Raw genomic sequence first — 24,751 nt, forward strand, 5'->3', positions numbered from 1 at the left:
GAATCAGATAATTTAGATATTCCATATTTAAATAGAGCCCTGTTGCTATCAAGATTTCCTAAAATTCAAACTAATGGCACATTCCAAATGTGGAGATATTGCCCCTCTTTCCGTAAGATTTGAGAGAACAGAAGTGTTTTGTTATGCACCTGACACAAGACAACAAAAAAACCCTGCATAACTTGACATTAGACACATAAAATACATATGTCTACATCTTACCTGTCAGATCATGCTCTGCACAATTGGGTATTTATGGGTGCATCTCCTCTCTAAAATAGACTAGATGAGTTATATATTCAAAGTACCTACCTCTTTCTACTGACCATAAAGAAGTGTAATGTGACATGGTACACACTGTTTAGCTCTAAACTACATTAATGTGTACCAAGTTTTCCCTAATATTTGTTTCATCTTGGCATGCCCTGCTAGTGATGATCAAGTTAATTACATCAGGTATCAGACCTCTGGCTGCAAGCTGTATCTCCCCCTTCTCCTCTGCAGGTCATCTTGTGCGTTTTCATTTAATATCCGAATGAAAGTCATATTTCAATGTTGGTGGGGTTTTTTGGAATGTTCCAACTATTTTGCTGCAAATAGCATCTGAACGTTACTTGGCACGAGCACTGGTGTTTTAAGAAACCATGCTCACCTGTAGAAAAGACAGATGGAAAATGCTCAAGGGCATTGTCTCACATGAGATTGCTCTAGCAGTCCCACTGCTGAGACTGTGACACCGCAGTAACCCAGCAGATGTACTTCAGCCTGTGAGCCCCACTTCTCCAGTCTGATTTCAGGAAGGTTGGTGCATCCCCTCAAAGGCCCAGCCTTCACCTGAGGCCACAGTTTGAAAACCGGTGCTCCAGACCTCATAAAGGCTTGAATTAAGCATGTATGGCATTTTCTGGATAAGACTACGTGGAATCTAGTTTCTTTCTGTGGCAGGATAACAGATGGGAGAAGCAGAAGGTGTCATATCTTTACTGTTTTTGACACTGACATGTATTATTATTCTACCTCAGACACAGAAACACAGTTTAGAGGAAACTGATATGGAACGAGTACAAACTGGCTGGGAAATCATTCACTAGAAGTATTTGTCAGTGGTTAGTTATTGAAAGGGAATCATATATAGAGTGGAATTCCACAGGAATCCATGCTAAATTTGGGGCTTATCAATATTTCCATGAGCAACCTGAATGAAGGAAGATAAAATGTGCTTATTCATTATTGCAGATAATCCCACAGAGACCATCAGCTCACTGGAAAATAGGACTGAAATTCAGATTATCTTGACAAGTTGGAGAAATAGTCTTAAAAATAGGTGGCAAACTTAAGTAAGGACATATGGAAAGTCCTGCACTTTCACACAACACAAATAAAGTCTAGGCAAGAAGTGGTAAGACAACAGCCCCGTAGAAAGGAGTTAGCAGAGCACAGCCAGGGTTGACTCAACAGTGCTGTTGCAATAAAAAAATACATTAAAGAAGAGTAAACCCCACAGTGGGATAGGAAGAGTAAAGAATAAGATAGCCTTGGGAGACTTGAATTGTGGCATGGTCCTAGATGGAATACTGAGTCTAATCTGAGATACAGTGAAAGAGAAATTGGACAGAGTTCAGAAAAGAAAGAGAATTGTGAGAAGTAAAAAAAAATAGCACACCAGTGAAGGAAATGCAAAAGGACTGGCATGGTTTAGTCCACAGATGACTGCAGAAGACGCGCCAAGGAAACACTTCCAGCAGGAGGGGTGGTTAAACACTGGCATCGATTGCATGAGGAGTGTGTAAAACCTCCATCAATGGATATCTTTAGGAACAGGCAAGACAAATGGAAAATACAAAGGGTAGCAGATCATCAGGCCATAGGGAGAAGTTCAACGATCTCTGGGTTCCCTTTTACCTCTATTTTCCAGGATGCAGTCATTCTGCATCTTCTAAACTTTTTGCTGGGAGCAGTTGTATTTAGAGTAATTGTGCAAAGACCAGCATTTCTCATTCAGCAACTTGGGGCTGAATAAACCTGAGCTTTTTACTTGTTATAAATTCAGTAAGTTCGCTACTGCTCAGAGTTCACTGCACTAAAGCTAAGGCAGTTAGACAGCCTGCTTTTATAATGCTTTCAGTGAATAAATTTGCACAGCTGCTACCTACAGTCTACATTATTGCTCAGCACCACTTTGTTAATTTGGAATCCAGATCTGGTGACTGATTTAGGAAAACAGTTCAGCTAATCCCTAGTGAATAGAAATCCTCAGCCTAAGATTGTCCGGCTCACCAGATTCCCACACGTGCAAAAGCAGCAGCTGCCTTGCAAAGGGAAGTTAAAATATCAAGCACAAACTTTAGGGGGTTTTCATATGACATGCTTATTTTCCTTCCTCAGAGACCTTGGGCTCCAAAAGGAAGGAGTAGAGACAATCACAAACTTTCCCAGTAGATGCCTTTCATAGTAAGGTGGAAAGTGCACTTATGTGTTCTAGAGAGCTCTGAGAGGGCAATGATCCTGGCGGGACAACATTCAAGGCTAGTGTTAAAAAAAATAAATTCTGCTAATTGGCCTGGTCTTGTTTCTTCAGTCAGCCAATGCAATTAGTGTGCATAGCCATGTGATATTAATAACCCATATATTTCAAACTATCTTCATGTAATTGCCTTCTGCATGATAAAACACATTCAGACAGAGTACTGTGAACTACAGTTCCTTGGTGAGAGTTTCTGGGCTAGAATCCATTGTTATGGGAAGGCTCCTGTGCATCCTTCGTGCCTGATAGGAATCCCTTGACTGACCCACGATCTGCTGAGTTTTGGGAGACAACATAAGACCCATTACTTCATTCAAACTTGGCGTGAGGTAGGCAAGCAGCTGGGATGTAGAGATAGGCCAACCAGTCAGACATATGGTATGTACCATACCTGTTCTGCAGTAGCCATTCAAATTTAGAAATCAAAGAAAAAATACAATAAAACCATTTATTTTAATTTAAAAAAATGGAAATTCATTTCTTCCTCAAAATTATTGTTATAAAGACATAATAACTGCTCTCAGATAAGTCTTTCTGAGTGGCACTCCATTAGTGAATGGTTCTGCTGCAGTTAGAACTAGCTTCTCTTAAGCACAAAACTTCCACTTACCTTATTCAGGAGAATGTACCCAGAAATGAGTCTCTCTATTCTCCTATTTATAATACAAGCTTTGAGACCATTATGTAAGTTGTCTAGCTATATATTGATTTATATATGCCCCTGGATATCTGAAACATATGCCTTCCTTTTCTCATTCTTGCTGTGCTCTTGCACTGATTTTTTTTCACTTCCTCCCATACTTTCTTCCACTGTTTCTGAGGGGTTTTTTTTCCTTCCAAATTGAGATGTATGGAATTAACCTTAGAGGATCCTTTTCAACAGACTTATGCTATTCTCCTGTTCTCACGAGCAAAGAGATTTACTGATGAAATACTCTCTCACCTCCTGCCAATTACAAAATGGAACTCAGTGCAGTGCAGTGCAGGCCACTAGAGCAGAAGAGCTGAAATCTGTTCATTAGAAGTAGGATATTCTTGTCCAAGGTTATTTTCTAGCAAGTGCACATTTACAGGTACAATTAGAGACCTCTGATGTAATGCCTAAGAAAAAAATGAGGCTCAGAATCTAAAGCTATTCAGATACTTACCTCCTATTGCCCAGCAAAAAATATTTAAACAGGAGTCAGATGCCCAAGGACCCCAGAGGATCTTTGGGGATCCAGGCCTATGGTCCCATGTGAATTGTTTGGTCCCAAGCACCAAACAATTCAAGATGCTCTCAGGTGAATAAGAGTCTCATGTGGAAAACTTTACTAAAGTTTCTGACATAAATATACTTCTGGGAAGTGAACTAGGTGTTGCTGGTCTGTTTTCTGAGATCTGTATTACAGATAGCCAATGTATACCAGAAACGGTTGTGTGTAAACCATGTGTTGATTGTGTTAACTTACAGTTTTTGTAGTGTCACACATTGCTGAGCCACTCACATGACCTGTAAAAAAAAAAGAAAAAAAGAAAAAAAAAGCCAAGCCATATTTACCAAAACTATATAACTAGCTTTTGATTAGCAAATTCTTTCTGAATACCATTTTAGACTGACAAGACTTTCTTTTCATATAACATCTTAAAATTTTTACATTTAGCTAGATACTGACAGATCAGGGATCTGGCATCTAAGGTAGGATACACATTTCCAAATCAAGTGTTTCAATTTGCTGTGCAATCCATGAGAAAATCTGGACTCTCAGAAGAGTGATAAATACACAGTTGCACATTAAACCACAAAGAGTCAGGTAATACAACAGGCCAGACATGTGAAGCTGCTGGAATCTCATTTCTCTCTGGAGTTTGCATACCTTGAAGCAACAATTCAAAACTAGTTTGAATTCTAGACCAGCACCTAGCATCGTCCTGAAGCACTGAGCATTGCTAGTATGGGTGAGCACTTCAGCAGGAGCAGTACTATTACATTTGCACATTGCAAATCTCCAAAGCCACAAGCACACGCATTTCATCACCCAAATACTTTCATTTCTATCTAAGTAGATGTACATTAGAGATACTGAAGGTTTCTCCATACATCAGCCATTTATTACACTAATCATTTTGGTTACTCTTCCTTCAGTTCACTCTAGAACACATTAATTTATGACTGAGAGATAATATTAATTAATCTATTAAAAGGAGGAAATATACATTCAGATGTATGCAGGGAAACATTTTCTCTCTGTTCACTCTTAATTTACATCTTGATGAGTCAAATCCCCACTGTTACACTGCCAAGTCAAACAACATTTCACCATCGATTAAAATTGTCCCACGGGATTGGAGAACGCAAACCTCTTTAATGAATTTGGTCCGCTAAATTCTTATGGCCAAGGAAAAAACTGTATTTTGCATCTCTAAGCAAAAATAATGAAGAAGACATCTTTTCAGAGCCACTAGCTTTTGAGAGGGGGGATGATTTGCCGTTTCAGTGGAGGAGTATCGGGGCCCAGCTGCACCGCCCTGGAGGCGGGATGGCCGGCGGTGCCACCCGGGTGACCCGCAAGGGCGGGCGGCGGCGGGGCGGGGCGGGCGGCGGCCGGGGGTCTCCACGGGGGAGGGGGGCAAAGGAAAAATCGAACAAGCGGGGAAACCACAAGGTGTATTGGTGCAGCTGTACAGATGCCTGGAGGGATTTATGTTATCAACAGCCTTTTCGAGCTTTGGGCTAACTATGTGCTTTTACAGGGAGGAGATGGGGGGTGCGGACGCTTTTTGAATGCAACCCCGTGTTACCGGAGAGCCCGGGGAGAGGCGGCGGCCAGCTGTAGCGAGCCCTGGGCGAGCTGAGCGGGGAGCCCGGGGCGGGCTCTGCCGGCCAGCCCTTCCCCGCACGGACCCGGCTCTGCCGCCAGCCCTTCCCCGCACGGAGCCTTGGCCGCGGCCGCAGAGGGGCCGGGCCGGGCCGGGGCCGAGCCGCGAGTGTCCGGGGCGGTCTCCGCGGCGAGTGGCAGAAAGCGAGGCCGAGGCTCAGCCCCTCCGGGCTGCCACGGGCAGCTCCCTCCTCCCCGCACGTCCTGCCCGCCTCGGCCTCCGCCAGACCCGGCGCCTGCCGGCGCTGCCCTCTGGCAGCACGGACTGCTCCGGCTGTCCCGGCACCGTCCCAGGAGGTACCAGCACGGTCCGAACTGTTCCAGCGCTATTCCAGCCCTGTCCAGTCTGTGCCAGGACCGTCCCAAGGCAGTTCCAGACTGCACCAGCACTGTCCCAGATGTTCCAGCACTGTCTCGAACGGTGCCAGGGCAGTTCCAGTCTGACCCAGCTTTGTCCCAGCACCGTTCCAGGATGTCCCAGCACTACCAGAACTGTTCCAGTACTGTACCCGACCATAGTCACAGACTGTCCCAGCGCTGTCCCAGACTTTCCCAATGAACTGTCGTGAACTGTCCCAACACAGTGCCACAACTGTGCCGGCACTGTCGCAGCTTCTCCGCGGGTACCCATCCCACCTGTCCCCCAGGATGACGAGGGCGAAGCTCGTCCCCTGTGCACCAGCCAGGCGGCACAAAATGGAAGGACTTAGCGAGTGCAGCCCCCCGGTGACAGTTCCAGGGCCGCGGGAACTGTTAATCGTGGCCCGGGATAGCACATGGACAATGTTAGAGAGACAAGCACGGGAAAAGGAGCCGGGGGTTTTGCCAATGGGACCCATATGCTGCTTTGCTGTGGTGTTTGCAGTTACTGTGCTCAGCAACACTTCAGCTCCCCAGGAAAGTCCGAGCACGGACAAACTCGCAACTCGGGGTGTCAAGTTTGCAGAAAATGGCCGAAGGTACTGGGGTTTTTTCCCTATTTTTTTTTCTTTTTTTTCTTCCCGGAAATAAAAACAGTAAGCTGAACGCGGGAGATAAACGACTGTGTGGTGGTAAATACTGACCAGCAGTAGCAGCAGCAGCTGGAGCCGGATCGCCAGCACTGCCAGCGCGTTAACGGCGATGTTCAGAGCAGAGCGGGAGAAAAGGGAGATCTCCGGGCTGCCGCAGCTGCCTGCACGCCCACTGCCTTCACTGGCTCGAGTGTCTGCGAGAAAAGATAACAGGCTGGTGCAGAGGAACAATAAGATAAAAAAACAAAAAAATATTTAGGGAGGGTGGGGGGGAGAGGGGAAACAACAAAACATTAATCATTTGGAAGTAGCTGCAGAACCACTGTCCCCGGCCGGGGCGCGCAGGGCAGGTGGCAGCGGGTGGCGGTGGCGGTGCTGCCATCCCTCTGTCCTGCACAGACCAGCCAAAGGGGCCAAGGGGGGAGCGGGGAAAATGAACCCCGCCGCAGGGAGACCCCGCTGCCCCTCTGGGAAACCGCGGGAAACGGACAAGGCGCCCCGTAGCATGGATGGCAGGACAGGCGGTGATAAAGGACTCTCCCACTCTCCAGAGGTGATGGAAAAGGGAAGTCTAAAACTCTCCAAGCATACACGTTTCAGTTTCAGCGGAGCGGTATGGAAATGACTGTCGTTCACTAGCAGGTCCTGAAGGCTTTTCGGAGAGTCAGAAGTTACGTTTCGAAGCAGTGTCATTGTCGTTTCTGTTTTTACACATTTCCAACACACCGGAAAGTTTCCATCCGAGCAATTTGAACATTTTATAGTAGCCACTCTTTTCCCCGGAAGCCAAAACCAGCCTGGGGATCAGATCTGCAGCAGGCTGGCAGCTGCTCTTCGCCTCGCTTCGCCTGACCAGGAGGTGACGGTAAGGACGGCTGCAGTGCCAGGACCCCCCGGCCCCTGGCTCCACCACCGCCTCACTGGGAACTGCCCCGGGACCACAATTGTGTCCCTCAGCAGCTCGGCGTCTTCCCCGAACGAGTAAATAAGTCAGAAGCAGCAGCTAATTCAACTCCAAAAGGTCACATTTTGATGGGGGGGGGAAGCAACCCTAAACAGTTGCTGCTGCTTTTTTTGATTTTTTTTTTTTTTTAATAACGGCATTCCAGCTTTTCCCGACTCTGAACTTCTTTCCTTAATTGCACCGTATAGCTTTCTGCTAAAAAGATGTGATCCCTTGCTTTTCTCTACATGTTAAATAACTCCTGATGTGTCAGGAGAAATAAAAGTACCACCAGACACCCAAGGTGCCGAGTATTTGCATTTGGTATTTTTACGACGAGATTTTAAATTACATAATCCTGAATTTACACCCAAGTCTGTGCAAAGTTTGACAAGAGACGAAACCCCGCCTCAGCGCCACTGGGGAGGAGAGGGACGGGGGACACACAAAATATAAGCTTGGGGACATCTCTGCAGAAAAGGGTATTCGAAAACGGGACGCTGAGAAAGCTGGCATCGAGAGGATGAGCAACATGTTGAGCCTGGCACGAAAGCGAGCCGTCACACAGATATCTTGTTATCATCAGAGAAATCTTTGTAATGGGGAACGAAAAGGAGCGAGAAATGAACGCTTGCGGAAGGAAGAAGTGATGTCCCCATGCCCGTGGTCCCGGTGCCCGGCAGTCCCTCTGCAGCCAGAGGCGGCTGGGCTGCCATGGGAGACATTTATGAAATTACACCCCCTGCTCCTGGCCACAGTTCTGAAATCACGGAAGTTTTAAAAATAAATAAATAAATAAAAAGGAACATAAAAGAAAAAAAAATTTGGAAAAGGCAAGTGCTCGCTGGCACACTGGCCACCCAAACCCAGGTTACTGCATTTCTTTTGCTAAACGCTGTCATTTTTTGTGGTATATATCGTCCCAGTCGTGACGAGAACGTGTTAAAGACCCCAATAATTTACAAAGAACAAAGACACTTTCCACTACACTAGGAAAGAAAAAGAAGAAAGGAGGGGAGAAAAAAAACCAAAAACAAACAACCCACACCAAACCTCGACTCAATTGAAAACAACGATTTTGTTCTTGGACGGCTACCAGGTTTTTGCTCTTACCGTCCCGGGACTTTGATTTAACCTCAGTAACATCCTGAAAGGCTACAGTCCCTTTGCATACATTGCATCGTACCTTCTCGGTCCCGCTATGGAGAGCAGTACCGAGCTGACGGCGGGCTCTCCAGAAAGGTACGTTTTTCGGTAAAAGAAACGTGATGAGCCGCACGGGGTTGAATTAAACCTTGCAGAGATCCAGTTTGTATGAACAAAAATCGCCTAGTCTTTAACAACCTGGTCACACACGCTGGACATCGACAACGGTGTCTGAAAAATTATTAAGAAATTACGCGGGTCTCGACACACCCAAAAAAACAACAAAAAAAAAAAAGATCAGACAAAAAAAAATTTTTAAGTGCCCCAAAAATCTCGGTAGAAGTGACCGGTGTTAACTGCGGCTTACTGATCCTTCAGCTTCGCTTCAACACGCAGATCACGTCCATTCTCTCCACAGGTTTCCCAAAATCTCGCCTTTCCAGCCCGTTCTGGGGGCTTAACCTTACGGAGAGTGATCTGGGGGAGAGGAGGGGGCTCCGCCGCCCGCCCTCGTCCCGCTGCGGGGCTGCCCAAGCCCTCCGGAGGCGTTTGAGCGAGGGGCAAGGGGAGGGCACGGGGTCCTGGGGTGCCTCGCAGAGCCCGGGGAGTGCAGCCCGGGGGAAACCTCGGTGCTCCCGCAGAATGCCCAAGAAAACCGCCGAGGAGGAAAGCGGGATGCCGGAGTCGCTCCTGCTTCGCTGGAAGTGCAGACGCACCGTGTCAGCCCCGGCACAGCTGAAGCCCCCCCTTCTCACTGCCTCTTCCCTCACTTCTCTCTCCTCCCCAGCTATATCTGGGGCTTTTATTGTTGGGCTTGGATTTTTGATTTTTTCGGTTTGGGTATTTCTTTCAATTTTTCCTCCCTTAAGGGCAAATATCTTCTCTCCTTTGCCTTTGACATTTGGGGCTTATGAGCAAGAGCTCTCTCTTTCCATGACACCACGGGGGAATTTTGGGGATTCTTTGAAAAAATAAAGATCAGGCAGGCGAAGGCGTTGACTTTATTTGGGGGTGGTTGGCAGCACCCGCCGAGCGCAGAGCCGGAGGTGGCTGAGCGACAGCGGCTCGTCCCCACGGTGAGGCAGCAGGGACGTATCCCCGTGCCCAGCTGCAAACTGGGAATCCGCTGGGAAACGGGGCTTGGGGAGGTGCCACCACCAAACCGAGAAACAACTCTTTCCTGATACCCAAAACCGCAGGAGGCATTTTCCTGCCCCCCTCCCTGCTCAGGGGCGAGGGGAGCTGCTTTCAGCCTCTGCCTCCAAATTTCGCTGGTTTCTTAAGAGGAGACGCTGAACTACCACTGTTGCAAGAAACTCACAGTTGCTACATGTTTTTACTAAAGAGCATCGAACCAAGTCTCTGTCACTGCTGTGAGATTTTCTTTTCAAAAATAAATAAAGAAAAGGAAATTAGACTTTTCTGTCCTATTATTAAATACAGTAAGTTGCCATACTCGACCAATAAAACCCTAAAAGTTTATAAAAATATATCAGTAATAATGACAATGATACCAAAAGCAGCGCTCGAAGCGGTGGGCAAACCCGGTAAAAGCCCAACCGGAAAACCAAGGCGTTTGGAGCTAAGTTTTATCTTTTCAGTTCTCCTGCTGGTGGCAACGACGTGTCGATAAACAAAAAGTGAGAATTGAGGGGGAACGGCGGGGGGCAAGGGAGAGACGGCAAGCGCGGCTTTCCAAAGGCGGAGTTTTCTGAGGTCATTTCATCTCGAGTCTTTCGTCATTTCGAATATCGAAGAACGCTGACTGGATGATTTTCCCCGTCCCTCGCCTGGCCGGGGTGATGCGGTATCTTCGCGCACAGATTACTTTAATCACGATGTTAAAACATTCAGGGCTCTTCCCCTGGCGCTGACCGTGCGTTTAACAAACGCTCGGCGCAACTGCCCGAGCTCGCTGCAAACTGGATTCAACTGAGAATGTTGACAGTGTGGACATTTGGAGTTTAATCGTTGCTACTTTTACTTTACATTACAGAAGAAATATGGAAAGTTGTTTGGTAAGTTTTTGATTGGAACTTCAGAGTTTCTTTCTCTATCGTAAGAGCAAGCAGTGTGCAACATGTAGGAACTTTTCCCTATAAGGCATCTATTTCCCGGTGGAGAAAACAATGACTATCCCTTCGCGATATAAAGTACAGCTCTTAAAATCTTGGGAAAAGACCTTGTCCTCTGCTTAAACTCCTTCCCCCTCAAAAACCAGCCTGTAAACCGGCGCTGAGGCAGTCAAGCTGCTCTGTCCGCAAACCTGGGAGGAGACAAAAAAAAAAAAAAAAAAAAAAAAAAAAAGCAGCAGCGGAGGCATTCCTTAGAGCAGAAGTGAAACCGTCTCGATCCAGGCAAGTTTGTTTGTAAACCCGGGAAGCAGAGAGCCCGGGCGGCGGCGGGGGGGCGGCTCCGCCCAAGGGGTGCGGGGTGCGCGGCGGCGGCGGGACCCGCCGGGGCTGGGGCTGCAGCTGCTGACTCAGAACATCAATGTAGGTCATAACGAGTTTCCTTAAGTTACCTAAGTTCCAACAATTCAGCTTTTCTTTAGAGACTTCCAAAGTGCTGTTGCAACATTTCTGAACGCCGTGGCTTCTGCTGAAGCTCAGCCGCCGGCTCCGAGCCACCGGGCTGCGGCGGGGCAGCGCCCGGGGCGGGCATGCCCACGTCGGTACTTATGCCTTTTACATCTCGCTTTTATCATCCCATTTTCACCACAACGCTATTTTTCCTTCTTTGCTCTTTTCTCTCAGCATGTAAAAAAAAAAAAAAAAAGAAAAGAAAAAAAAAAAAGTGCCAACGCGTCGCACTCCTTTTTCAGAAGAGAAGCGAGAGAATTGCCTACCTACTTTCTGCTCACTTCAGCTCTTTCCAATAAGGTTTATTCACGGTTCACAGTTTGGATCTATCCTTTATTTCCACTATTTACTACTTTCCACTACCAGTCAATTTTTACACCAACAGTTAAAAGGCTGTTTAAAGAGCTCACTTGTGCCAGGGATTTTGCACGCAAAAAAAAACAATCTGACACTCAACACCATCCGTCTTCGAACTACATAATTTTCGTTAATTTTTTTTTCTTTCCCCTTTCCCCCTTTTTTTTTTTTCCCTGCAACCACAGCAGAAGGAGTAAAGAGTAGCCGCAGTCCCCACGGTGAGCCCACGGAAGATGAGCAAGCACCGTGTTCTGTCGCAAGAGCAGCGATGTGGGACGGAGATCTGGCGGCGAGGTAGTTGAGGAGAGGAAAGCCCGGCATTGAGGGGACGCTTCAAGAAAGGCACCACATTAACGGAGTTTATTTTATTCGCTCTGAGCTTTCCTCGGGCATTACCTGCGCTCCCCGCTCCGCAGGGAGCTCCACCACGAGCAAGGACCGTGCGTGGGTTGGGCGGAGCAGGAGGGGGAGAGTTCCGAGGGAATAGCACTCTCCCCCATCTGTTGTCCGAAGCCTAAGAAGAAAACTCATCCGCCCATAGAACTCACAAAAAACAAGGAGCGGGACAAAAACCCCTAAACCTCGCCCTGTTCGACGGTTGTGTTTCTGCTGGGCAAGGATCGCCCGCGGGTCCATCAGGGATATTTTTAGGGCGATCGCACAGCCGATGTCACGGTCACGCACGTCTTCAGCCTTCCTCCTTCCCTCCAGCTCCTCTTTAACCCCGCAGTGACAACTCACCGGCCTGTGTGATAGCAAGGAAGGGTTTTCCCTTCTAAGTATAGAAAGATTTGCTCAACCGAGCAGGAGCCCCGTGGATGTGTCCCCGAGCATGTTACAAGTAACAGCATCAGCAGTTCCAGGGAGCCCCGAGGCTGGAGCCGGGAGCGCTCGGCAGGCTCGGACAAGCTCGGTCCCGGCCTCCGCCCGCCCGGGGCACCGCGGCTCTGCCTCCCGGGCGGGACGGACGAGCCCTCGCTCTCAAAAAAAAAAAAAAACAGCCAAAAAACCACCACCAAACCAACAAACTAACAAACAAAACAGCAACAGCAACAACAACAAAAACCCATCCCCCAAAAAAACAAGCTGAAAGGAAACAAACAAAACAACAACAAAAAGGAGCACACTTGTTTTGGTTTTTTTCCAGGCTTGCTACCCTGCGCCGTCCCCGCCGGCAGAAAGTTCCCCCCGTCCCGCGGCACCCGAGGGCGGTGGCCGGGGTGACCGTGGGCGTTCAGGACCCGTAGGGAAACGAGGCGTGGGCAAAGCTCGGCACCCCTTTGGGAACACGTCCCCCCAGCCTCGGCGGCGGTGGAAGGCCCTCCTCTGGTGTTTGCAGTTTTCTTTGTTTACACTCAGTTTAGAAACATTGGCCTTCAGCCAGGAAAGCGGCGGTTCTCCTTCTCTCTCCCCCCACCTTCTCTGTGCCCCCTCCCCCCGCTTCTTCTTCGGTGGCGGTGAAAATAGTTAAGTTTCAGACCCCGAGGTTTTAAAATGTTTTCTCCTCGGCTCCCCAGATTCACCCCTCGGCGCTACCTCGTAAAGAAAACGGAGCCGAGTGGTGCGTGCACCTGCCCTCGGAGCTCCCAGCCGAGGGGCTCGCAACAGGTTCTACCGGGAGACGGAGGCTACCGGCGAGCCGATCAGCGCCCAACCGAGCGGCGGGTCCCCCCCCTCCCCGTGGCCCCGCCGTTCGGCTCGGCGCGCCTCGCCTCGCCGCCCGCGGGGCGGTGCTGTGCGGCGGCAGCCGGGCGGGGAAGCGGCGCGGTTCTCCCCGCCGCCGCCGCCGCGGCTGCACCGCCCGGCTCTTCCCGTGGTCGCGGCGGCGGCGGCGGGTGGGGGAGAGCGCTGAAGTCCCCTGTACTCGCCGGGCTTGCACGTCCCGTCTCCTCCCGCCCCGCCCCTCCACCCCGATATCTTCCCCCACCACCCCTCGGCGAGGAGTAAGTGCCACCGCTCCGCCTTCTCCTTTTCGCAATGTTGACGCAATCTATAAATAGTGGAACAAAAGGACCAACTTCCTCGCAGCTTTGCTGAAACTGCACAAAAAAGGCAACCGGGGGGGGGACACACACGAGGTTATTTTTTGATTTTATTTTTCTCTGGTTAAAAGGCGAATCCTCCTCCTCCCTTCCTCCCTCTCTCTCCTTCCCTCCCTCTCCCCCCCTCTCTACTGGAAGATCTTTTTTATTTTCTCTTGCTGCCTCCTAAGCTGGCAACGTCCTGCGAGCGGCTATTTTGCTTTTGCACCGAGAGAAGAGCTTCCTCCCTCGCCCTCTCTCCTGACAGTAAGTGCCATTTAGCTACCGCCTTTTCGGGAACTGGGGGGGCGGGGGGCGCCTGCTCGCCTACCTGCCTGCTGCCCCAGAGAGCGGGCAGCAGGGACCAGGAGCTCCGGGGAAGCGGGGGGAGCTTCGGAGGCGGTGAGGGGACAGCGCCGCGGAGCGAGCGGGGATGCGCGCAGGGGGAACGGGGCGTAGGGGACCCGTGGATTTGGCCGGGGGGGCCGCCGGTGAAATAAGGTGATCGGGAGAGGGGACGGCGGCTGCCGCCCGCCGAACAAAAGCTGACGCTGATATTAAACGGGCTTTTGTTAGGGGGAAGTGAGTGTGCGTGCGTGCGTGTGTGTGTGCGGGGGGGACACCCCGCCCGCAGCAAGTTGCCGTGCGGCGGAGGGCACCTCAGACTTGTTTACCGCTCGGCGCGGCGCTCACTGGCGTGTTTACCCTGCACACACGGCGCGGGGCTCCCCTCCTCCCCCAGCCCCATCCCTCTTCCGTGCCCCCGGGAGGGGAGGGATGAGCGGAGCGGGGTTTAAAGCGGCGTTGGGGGGGGGGGGGGGTGCGCCGTCAGGAGATGCTGATACGATCACGCGTAAAAAAACCACCCCCCCTCCGGTTTGCAAGTCGGATCGGTGCAAGCGAGGCAGTCACTGGCCGGAGGGAGAATTACATCATCCCCTGCTCCAGTGATGCTACCTTTCGTGCCGCTACCATGCGCGCAGGGAAACAACCGGGGGCGCGCCTCACGCCCCCCCGGCCGGCTCGGTGCCACCCTGGGGGCGGCGGGGGGGAGCTGGGGGGCGGGGAGGCGCGCCCCCGCGTCACTCGCACACACACACACGCCCGCCCGAGTGTTTACAGCGCTCACACAGGCGTATTGTGACGTCGCCTGAGTGACAGCCCGCCGCGCCAACGGGGGGGCGCGGCCCCGCCGCCGCGGCAGAGCAGGGGCGCCCCGCCCGGCCTGGCCCCCGCCCCGCGGCGCCGGCAGCGGCTCCGCGGGGCGCGGCCGAGGGGGCGGAGGGGGCTGCGGGGCCCCCCCGGGCCCGGGGCCGGGCGCATCCAAAGTCAAATCCAACTCACACGCTCCAGTAGCGGCGTGGCTTACGCGATGCCGATGGGTTTGTTTGTGACGTTGTGTGACGTTTTAGGCGCACGCTGCAGAAGGGATAACTCGTGAGAGAGGCGAGGTGTATTTGCAAGCCTGGCGTGTCTGTGAAGTTACAGCGGGGGCGCGGGGGCCGGTCTCTCACCGGGGAGCACGGTCCTGATGGGACTTTGGGACAGGGACACCGTCAGCGTAGAAGCTGCCATATCGATGGCCCTGGACACTCCGTTGTCCAAAGTGGGCAATAATTTTTTTTTAAAGGTATATAGACTTCAGTACCGAGGACAAAATCGAAATATCAATCGAAATATCAAACATCATGTGCTTTCCCCGGTGTTACAAGTGTGATGTTATAGGGTTAGAAACTTGTTGCCATGTGCTACTGAGTTGGGAAAAAGTGTCGTGGGGTTTACTCAGCCTGTGAAAATATTGAAGCAGTACTTACCCACTGCAAAGTCAATAAAACTGTACCACACTAAAACCAACAAAAAGTGCTTTACAAATTGATATTTGTCAAGAATTGTCTGCCAGAATGCAGCAGTGTAAAAATTACTACCAAAACACCAGCATCTACTTCGTGCAAAATTCAAGTAACCACGAAGCCTTGTTTAATAGTACACACGGTTTTTAATGTGTTAATGGTTTGGGGTTCTTCAAAGCATATTACTTTTTGAAGTCTGGGTGTTTCTATTTGTGCAGAAAATAGACTGAGAAGCTTTGAGCTCCTACTGTTACAAAAGTTAAAAGGAAACAAAGTTGAGCTGCTAAGTCGGCAGTCTGGAATGAGTCAATAGTATCTCCTTTGTCCTGCTAGCTTTCTCTGCTGTGGTGTATCTTTGCTCTATTTCCTCTCCAAAAGCAAATGAGCATTTCTACCCTCAGCATATTAAACAGACTTAGTAGAATTCCTGGTTTCTAAATATTCTAAACCACCAGTAATATTCCAATGTGTCTGCCTTTCCCAGCTGTGTACAACAGTTGTGCTACCGTCGATGACAGTATGCTCACTTCTTTAACCACAGAGATGCTGCCACATTTTCCATTATCTATAATTAATAGATTAAATTATTATTGCTTTTTTGAATATGCCTTCATAAGGGAACAAATATGCCTTTTTAAAGTACTCCATTATCTCTTGGGGTTTTGGTTGGTTTTGGTTTATTTTGTTTTTAAGAAAAAGAAAAGATTGGTCTGGAGACATGAAGGAGATGTAAATAACTCTCCTCTTCATTTACTTGGGGATTCCCTGGGAGTCTCAGAGGGCAAGGAGGTAACATAGCTGGCTTTTACAACAGGATGACAGGTCCTGACACAGGGTCACAGACAATCTATGCTTGGCCCTGTGCTCCAGTTTTGTTTAGCTGGTAGCTAGTCCCTTGAGGGATCAATGTCAACTTAAGCATGCTAACTTGTACAAGCAATGGGCTGGCCAGTGACCGAGAGCTGGGACTGGCTCCTCCAGGGCTCCCTACTCCTGCTGCACTTGGAGCTCGAGTGCTGCTGCCAGGCTGCGGCTCTGCAGCTTGACACAGAGAGAATTAAAGTGGCAACAGTACAAAGCAAGCCCCAACACTGCCTGTTCTCTGAAAACAAAAGGTGGTTAGATGTATTAGGTGGATAGGAAAAGCAGCTTGGGTAGGGACATGGCTTCATGACTGAGGCACAGGAACTGGAGCAAACTCCCACTGCCATGAGCTAAGTTTCTGTCTACCTCAAACCGACTTTCCCCTAAATTCTGGCCTTGAACTGGTATTAGTTGTTCCACAGACCTGTCACACTCCCTGAGATAATAAACAAATGTCAATTCAATATCCCACACATAAAGGTATTAGGTATCAATCTACTTTCTCTTTTAAGATATGTATATCTTAAATTTATCGATTAGGTAACAAGGTATATGTGTGCATGTGTTTATGCACACACACATACACACCTCCTCACACTGTCAGTCCTTTCTGGTTTAACTTTCAAAACTCCTTGGAGATTAGAGTTGGGTTACTAGAGTTCAAAAAAGAGTGAATTTGTATTAAGTGACTGGGGTTGAAACCTGTATTTCAATATGTACAGTATGTAGTTTTTTATTCAGTTTAATGTTACCATAGGAAGGCTTTTTAAGTCTGCAAGGTCAATATAATTTTTTGTGTTTATAAAAATAAGGCTTGTTTGTTATTAATTTATCTAACTCTGCTTTTCTTTTGATACTTGAAGTACATAAATGAGTAATTTAGCACATTATTAGCTGAATGACCCTTTCTTTCTTTTTTTCACATTTGAAAAAGATTATCGGTCAACCACTGCTGCATTACTGTATATGTGACCAGTCTGTCTGTACCATTTGACGTCTGATACTTTTAATTTTTTTTTGTAGTCTTATTCTGTATATAGGATCCCAAGGTTTTTTTGTCTGGTTTTTTTGTTTTTTAATGCCCTATAATTCCTAACGATAACAAGCAGTTTTCTCTGATCACCATAAAGGCCTATGCTACGGATTTCTACAGCTTTAATTTAAAACTGTAGACACATTTCCATCTTTTCATTTGTAAATGGTGTTACTAACTTACATTTGGAAATTTGACTGATTCAGACAGCACAGTCTTCCTGGTTCTGCAAGCAGGCAGTTCCAGTGTTTCAGCTTTTGCACAGTAGCACTTTAACAAGCAGCAGCCATGCATAACTAACAAGATTGCAAGTCCAGTAACTGCTTTTTAGAAGCCTCTACCCAGCTCTTATGTTATCCAAAATGTCCATTTTATGTTGTTGCAGCCATATGACAGTACTACTTACAGCAGGAAAGTGTAGTGGTTATTTACAATGGATGACATACAGGGGGAGAAAAAGAAGTTTTAAAAAATGGAGCCTGAGGTGCACGAAGAAAGAAGGATAGATTCAGCTATCCTTTTATAGTAACTGGTGTTTTGTGGAAAGTGGTTAAGAAAGGAAGACTCTTGATTCCTTCCAGCAGTTGGCCAGTGATGGCATGATACTTCTAACTAAAGGCTGACAGCATTCTTGGATAAACCCTTATGCAGGTTTCATATCTAGTATCTCATATTGCTCAGCTCCTTCTCTTGAACCTACTTTTAGATTCTGGGTCTTACCCTCTAACTATATTGATGGATGTCTAATAGAGCAGTTTTCAAATTTGGCATTAATGCTTCATAAAAAGTAACATTTTAAAGTACCATTTTAGTTCGCATTAGTATTTTTTTAACTGTACAGTTAGCATTGTGAATACAACACGTGTATAGATAATATTAGCTAGACAGGGCATCACTTCAAAATGTGTCCACAATGTGTACACAAGATAACACCTAGCACAGACTCAAAAAAGTGTTCTTAGCATGGATTACAGGTACAAATGAATATACTTTGATGAATGGAAATTAAGAAATCAGTAGTAGTTCACCAGATGAGAAATATGCCTTTAGACTCCAGAAAGAAGTAAAAAATAAATATGCTGAAAACTAGTCAACACTAACTAGAAAAACAGATTATTGAGACTACTGTACTTTTTAAGGACTCAGTATCCTCGTTTCTGTCTGCATGTATTATTTGCATGAGCATAATTTTTCATAAAACAATGAAATTCACAGATTCCACTGTACCACACTGTACTGATTGGCTGTCACAACTACTGACTAAATATTAATTTTGGTAATCCTTATAAGTTAAATCTATAAACTCCTATATTTGGATAACTTTTAAAATCCTATACACAAGTGAAACACTCAGCAAAACAATTTTTACACATTGTCCATCCTTGTTTTTAAATATTTAGTTAGTAATTTAAATTAGTTTGTCAATTTTACTTTTATTAGTTAGAGAGAGAAAGATTAGATGGCCTCTTTTGTTTTGAAGTGTGTTTCTTCTCAGTTTTATTACACTAAGGAGAGCGATAAACACTGCAGGCTAACTAGGAGTTCCACATTGGTGCAATCACTTTGGTTTCATAACTCCTACAGATTTTTATCCCTTACAAGCAATGATTTACATACCATTGAGGGAAAATGAAAATGAGGGGGAATCTCATTATGACACTGCAAAGTGTTCTTAGTTTCTCCTAACATGGATGAGATTAAACCTGGTTTATGTCACAAGAAATGTGAAGGGTGAGAGCAAAGGGTCCTTTCTCATAATAGTCAGGCACAATTAATGCTCTCTTCACTCAATAAAGAAAACCAGACCCAAAATGAGGAGGAGGAGAATATGGACTCCTATTCTTTCACCTTCACTCCCCACCCCCATCCTCTGAGCTGTAAAGAAAGGATCAGGTTGCACTATTTTAAAAGCTGGTGCAGTACGCACACTTCCTCACTACACTGGCAAGCACTGGGAGAAAATATCTGTCAGAGCTCCCTGCAGGAGTTCCTACTGCTTCATAACACCCTTTACTCAGGATTGTGACTTCTCAACAGAGCTGAGTCTTCAATAAAGTGATGAAAACTTCTCCCATAAACATACAATATTTTTAGGCACATATACAAATATCAGTATTATTGAAATAACTTACCTTTGACACATGGCTTTGAAAGCTTCACACTTGATGCAAATCATAAAAATCAAACTATCACAATAGCTCAGCACTACAGGCAAAGTAGACCTGTAAATAAATAAATAGGTAAGTTAAGCAACTTACTATAATTTCCAGAATATGCTTAAATAAACAGGATTGATAACACATTAAAGAATAGAATTGCTCTGACTTTCATCCTACTGTCTGAGCACAGGTTTCTGGTTACTGCTCCTATAGACACTTCAAGTTAAATCACACTGCTGATGTTAAATCTATATCAAGGTGGAAGATGGATGGTGCTTTGGCCAAAGTTTGGAATGGGAGTCTAAACAAGGGCCATAACCCTGTCCTTGACTCAGAATTTCACCAATGGCTTTTCCATTCTACGATAGGGACAGTTAAAACTGTCCTACATCTCACTGAATCTAAGAGATAAAATAATGCTTACAGGATATGCCCATGCTACACATATCAGGGTTATAAAAGTCAAAAATATTTCAAGATCTGAAATAAGTGTTAAGCAACATTTTGTTTACCTGTACATTTGTCTTTTTCAAAATATAAAACTCATAGTTCCCAAGGCAAGTTGCCTAGTTAACAATGCCTAACAGATGTCAAGAGGCCAACCCAACTCTGAAGGTCTCTCTTAAGGGGAGTTTCCATGCCATATCATATCTCCACATAAAAAAAGAAACCCAAAATTACAGTGATTGAAATTCTCACCAGTCTTCCACTCTCTTCACACTAGAAATTAAGACCTGACTGGGAAAGGGCACTAAAAGCCTCATATCTCACCCAGGGATCCTCCTGCAGGAGCTGTGGAAGGAAGTCATAAGCCACCTCCTGTGGGAATAGGGCAAGTTTTGCACTGGGAGAAGGAGTCTGCACAAAGCACTGCATAAATGCTGTGCTGAGCCTGTAGCACTCAGGGGCTAGAAGAGCTGTATCTATCTGTCAAAGGGCCTAACAGTGAGAAGGAATAAATCCTGTTTAGTCTTGCCTCAGCCACTATTACCTGAGCTCTGAGAGTTTTAAAGGAACAAAATCTCATTCCAGGCTTCAAAGAAGCTTGAGGTCTACAGATAAAAAGTTCTATACTACATCTAGGTACTACAATTGTAGTTGCAAATAATGCACAACTTCAAGATACAGACTGGGAGATATTTCATATGAAAGCAAGAAGGAAATAATGACAGGTTGTGTCATATGACAACAAATTTACAAGTAATAGCAAAACTGTTTTTTTTCTTATGCATAAGAGTCATCATTCTAGAGGGAGAGTGTGCTGGAAACAGGAAAGAGGCACATGAAAACGGAAGGAAAGATAAGAAGTTTAATGGAAGATGCAGATCTGAGTGACTGAAGTCTTCATCAAATAAGAAAGCAGTCTGCTATTTACTTTCTGATGCTGTGTAAATGAGTGAATCAAAGCCCACACATTCTCTTGCAAATCATGTCACAAGGATTCTACATCTCTATGCCCCTGAGGTCATGAGTGACCATGTACTGACAGACTCCTGCTGCCTTTCTTTAATACACCTCCCTAACCACTTGAGCTCCTGTGAGTGCTATACATTGCATGCTTCCTACCCTTCCTTTCTTTTATTTTAGCAATCTATACCCTACAAAAATTTCCAATAATCTTATGTGTTTCCCTACATGTTTCTTGTACTTGTGAAGTTTCTCAATACTTAAGCAGACATATTAAGGGGTAAGGAAAAATATAAAAAGATGAGATTATTTCAGGGAGAGGCTCAGCAAGTTTTCAGAAAAAGGAATACTGTATTTCAAATAAAATAAGATTGTTTTCAACTGGAAGAGGCTCACATTTATATTACCACTGAAACTTCTGCCGAAAGGGGAGGAAACCATAACTGTAGACAGTAGTTCAAAAGGAAGTTCTGTTACAGTACAGATAAAAAAAACCTTCTTCTTACCAAGTATAAAATATGTAATTAATGCTGAAATTCTGCATATGCCTTGAGTACTGAGCCCTGAGTGTAGATTGCTTAATAATGCGTCCAACAGCCTTAATGCTGAAACCTATACAGGGAAATAATGATGACAATAGCATTCACCAAATACAAAACTAAGATATTCTTTCATTGAAACTCCTCCAGCTCTAACAAAGACAGCATTCAAAAACAACAACAACAACAAAAAAGCAAACAAACCACAAAACAAAACAAAACAAAACAAAAAACCAAAAGAAAACAAAAAAACAACCCAGCATTTGAAAGACCACTGTAGATGCTGGACATACTGGACATAGACTGATTCTTGAGTTAAAGACAGACATCCTCTAGCCAAAAGGAGTAACTCAAACAAAGAAGAGACCTTCAAGTTTAAGACTTTCAAGTTCCAGACCGCTAGTTTGAACTTATCTATGTTTTCACACATCAGTAGCTTCAGCGGAGTTAGAAATACCCAGTATGTGTAATGAAAACAATCTCTATCAGTAGATACAGCACAAACACGATAACATACGTTTCCCAAGCCTAGCGCAATTGTCAAGCAATTACTGTTTGTCAAGACAACACACTTGATAGTCAGGGTCACCTAACCCCAGGTCATCTCCTTCTACCTTAGAGTGAGGCAGCTCTCAGTAGCCCAGCTGCCCAGCTCTCTTTCCTTGGCTCTGAAGCCAAGCTGCAGACGCAGGTTTCCCTGCCGCACGCAGCCAGAGAGCCGAGGCAGGCGGGTGGCAGGGCTCAGCTCCACACCGCGATGGCTCCAACAGGCAGCAGATGCTGCGTTTTGTTCCCTGGGAAGGAGGGCCCGTGCGGGTCAGAGGCGACTCCTGACAACTGATTATTAACCAGGCCTTTCTAAAGCACTTGCAAGGCCCATATTGTGTTTGTTTAGGACCCAGAACTACAAGTGCACGATATCGGCAGACTGGGTGAATTGCTTGGTGTCTCTGAGTTCAATTGCCAATTCTAGCTACCTTTTAAAACAGAAAAGAGAATAGCCTTGTCTCATGCAGTCTATTTTGGCCCAGTTTTATATTTCCTTTTTTCCCCTTTCATTTTAAAGACTCTTATTCAATTAAATATATCCTCTTTATAAAGTGTTACTCTTTCTGCTATCTAGATTGTGATGTCATGCCTGCACAATTTTTATTTAATCATTTATATAAGGGACTTCTTATTCTTAATTTTTACATCTTATGATAGAAAGTTTAATGGCTTCTCTTTACCATGACTTTGTCTTCCAATTATAATTTATAAAAGTGTGTGTGTAGATGGAAAATGGAATTAAATTTAAATGTAGCAAAAGAGACCTTAATTTTTTCTCAGTTAAATCAAACATCTATAATGTACACAACATGTAAGAATAAAAAACTTATCAGAACATACTGTATTGAAAACTGATTTATTCAACAAGGATGAATCACTGCTAGTTGGGGAACTTAGGTGATTGTTTCTGGCTAGCATGACCTTCAAGACTGTACAACTAGTACATCTCATCCTCTTTCAGATTTCATTCACGGACCTAATGAGAAAAAATGAATTACCTGCTTTTTCATCTCCCATTAGGTTTTTCAATTTTGAACATACTAGTCATTAATATAAAGTATATATGAATATATTTTAAAAGAGAAAAAGATGAATACTTTAAAAGAGAAAAAGAAAAGCCATCAGAAGCTGGTTCCACATTTTGCAGGTTATAATTCCAAATGCTCTGCCAGTGACTTCCACCCCTTCAGTGGTTTGACTTTATCTAAAACTTTGACATAAAAAATGTGTGGCATGGTATTTTTATTTTGTTATTTTAAAATACTATAGTAAATTTAACCTTAATACTGGCTGCCCTTATTTCATAATTAATTTTAAGTGGTCTTGTTAAGGAAATAAACTTTTAATTTAAAGAAAGCATACATGTAGAAGTCATTAATAGTTCCAGGAGACCACACAAGTAACAGAGAACATGAGTTCTCTCCTTTTTCTTATAGCCATTTATACTATAATATGTTGAAACCAGCATGGGTCCCTACTGTGCCTGCTGGTGCACATGCAGAGTTAAAGAGACAGAGCCCTGGCACAGAGGTTTGCCTTCATCTCCTCAGTACCTGAGGCACTAGAAGTAAGAAGCCAATCAGGATAGGCTGTTTCTTTAATGCACTGGCTGTTCACAGGTAGATTTACCAGCAGCAGGAGGGAAAGGGTGAAAGGATGCATTGAAGAGCTCTAGATCCTTCCCTGTTCCTCCACCCATTGTTCTCTTCCTCAAGTTATAGCTGCATCGATGCCTATCTACTGAAAACTGAACAGACTTCGTGCTAATCAGGGAACTGAACATAAGAATTCACCATCTTAATCTCTGCTAAAAATAGAGACTTATCATAAAACTTCCTTGTCCTTGCAAAGTGACTTAGAAGGATAAATCTACTGTCAGGACACCTTCCCAAGTTTAAAGGGGAAGGAAAGTTATTTCTGAGAATTTCCTACAGTTGTGATTCTGGCTTGCTGCATTTTGGAACATGACTTACAGATTGGTATTGCAGATCTGTGGATTTGATATATTCACTTAAGATGGATGAGAACAAAATTCCTCCTCCTCCCAAATTACTGCGATGGAAACAACACTATCCCATGGATTTTCTATGGATCCATAGATCCATAGAATCCCATGGATTTTTCTTGCTCTTTTCATTGCCCCGCTCAAAGATTTCCTCTCTGTAATAAAGAGAATCTGAAAGCCAGTATAAGGAACAAGAAAAGTCACTACTCAGAATTACAATGGTATCAACAAGACTCTAGAGAGAGAAAGATGAGTAAAGTTTGATTTAAGGAAGGGCAAGATTAGGTGAGAAAAAAAAAGAGGTAGAAGCATTTCATCAACACATGTCAAAAAATCTTTGAAATACTACAGATTGGGAAGTTGAGAGTGCAGTAAAAGGAATAAGAATGACTAAGGTTGACTCTTGTTGATTGAATTCAAAGAAGGGACAGTCCTGAAAGTATTTTGTTTCATTTTTGCAAAGACTGGGAGTAGGTCATGATTCCTAAACAAATTTTGTTTTAAGAATACTAGAGAGGTCAGACTGGTTCAGGCCAGGCATATATTTAACCATGTCCAATAGCTGACAAAAGCCACTTCTTATCCAAATATTCCCTCAGTGAACAGCAGGACCAGGACAAGAACACTTGATAATGTCCATACATTAAAGCATCCAACTTTGTTTTAGCTTGGAAGGTTTCTTGTACCTGATGTGGTTTGTCCGGTCAGTGACTTTCACTAGATCTCTCCTCCAGGGCCTTATGCAGTCTCTCCTTAGTTTGTGAGAACTTTGGTAATCTGTACTGTCTTTAGTAAAGGAATGCTGTGAGTATAATACCCATGAGCAGATAAAGTAATACAACTTATTGTATTATTTACTTCGAAGAGACCTATTGCTGTCCTCTGATGCACCCTTATTTTT

At 45.6% G+C, this 24,751-nt stretch overlaps 1 long non-coding RNA gene across 2 annotated transcripts in view; it reads left to right on the forward strand.

The window, feature by feature from the left end:
* Window positions 1-13,343: 13,343 nt before the first annotated feature.
* The window catches only part of LOC132070181 (uncharacterized), a 42,317-nt gene continuing 30,909 nt past the window's right edge, over window positions 13,344-24,751 (forward strand). The window contains exons 1-2 of one of the 2 annotated variants that reach the window (XR_009417901.1): window positions 13,344-13,501; window positions 13,636-13,711. This is a non-coding gene — a long non-coding RNA (uncharacterized LOC132070181). Of the gene's footprint in view, window positions 13,712-24,751 lie in introns of both variants that reach the window. The other variant, XR_009417900.1, reaches the window with a different exon arrangement.

This window comes from Ammospiza nelsoni, chromosome 2 (genome assembly GCF_027579445.1).
Source record: "Ammospiza nelsoni isolate bAmmNel1 chromosome 2, bAmmNel1.pri, whole genome shotgun sequence".
In the NCBI taxonomy this organism is placed as follows: domain Eukaryota; kingdom Metazoa; phylum Chordata; class Aves; order Passeriformes; family Passerellidae; genus Ammospiza; species Ammospiza nelsoni.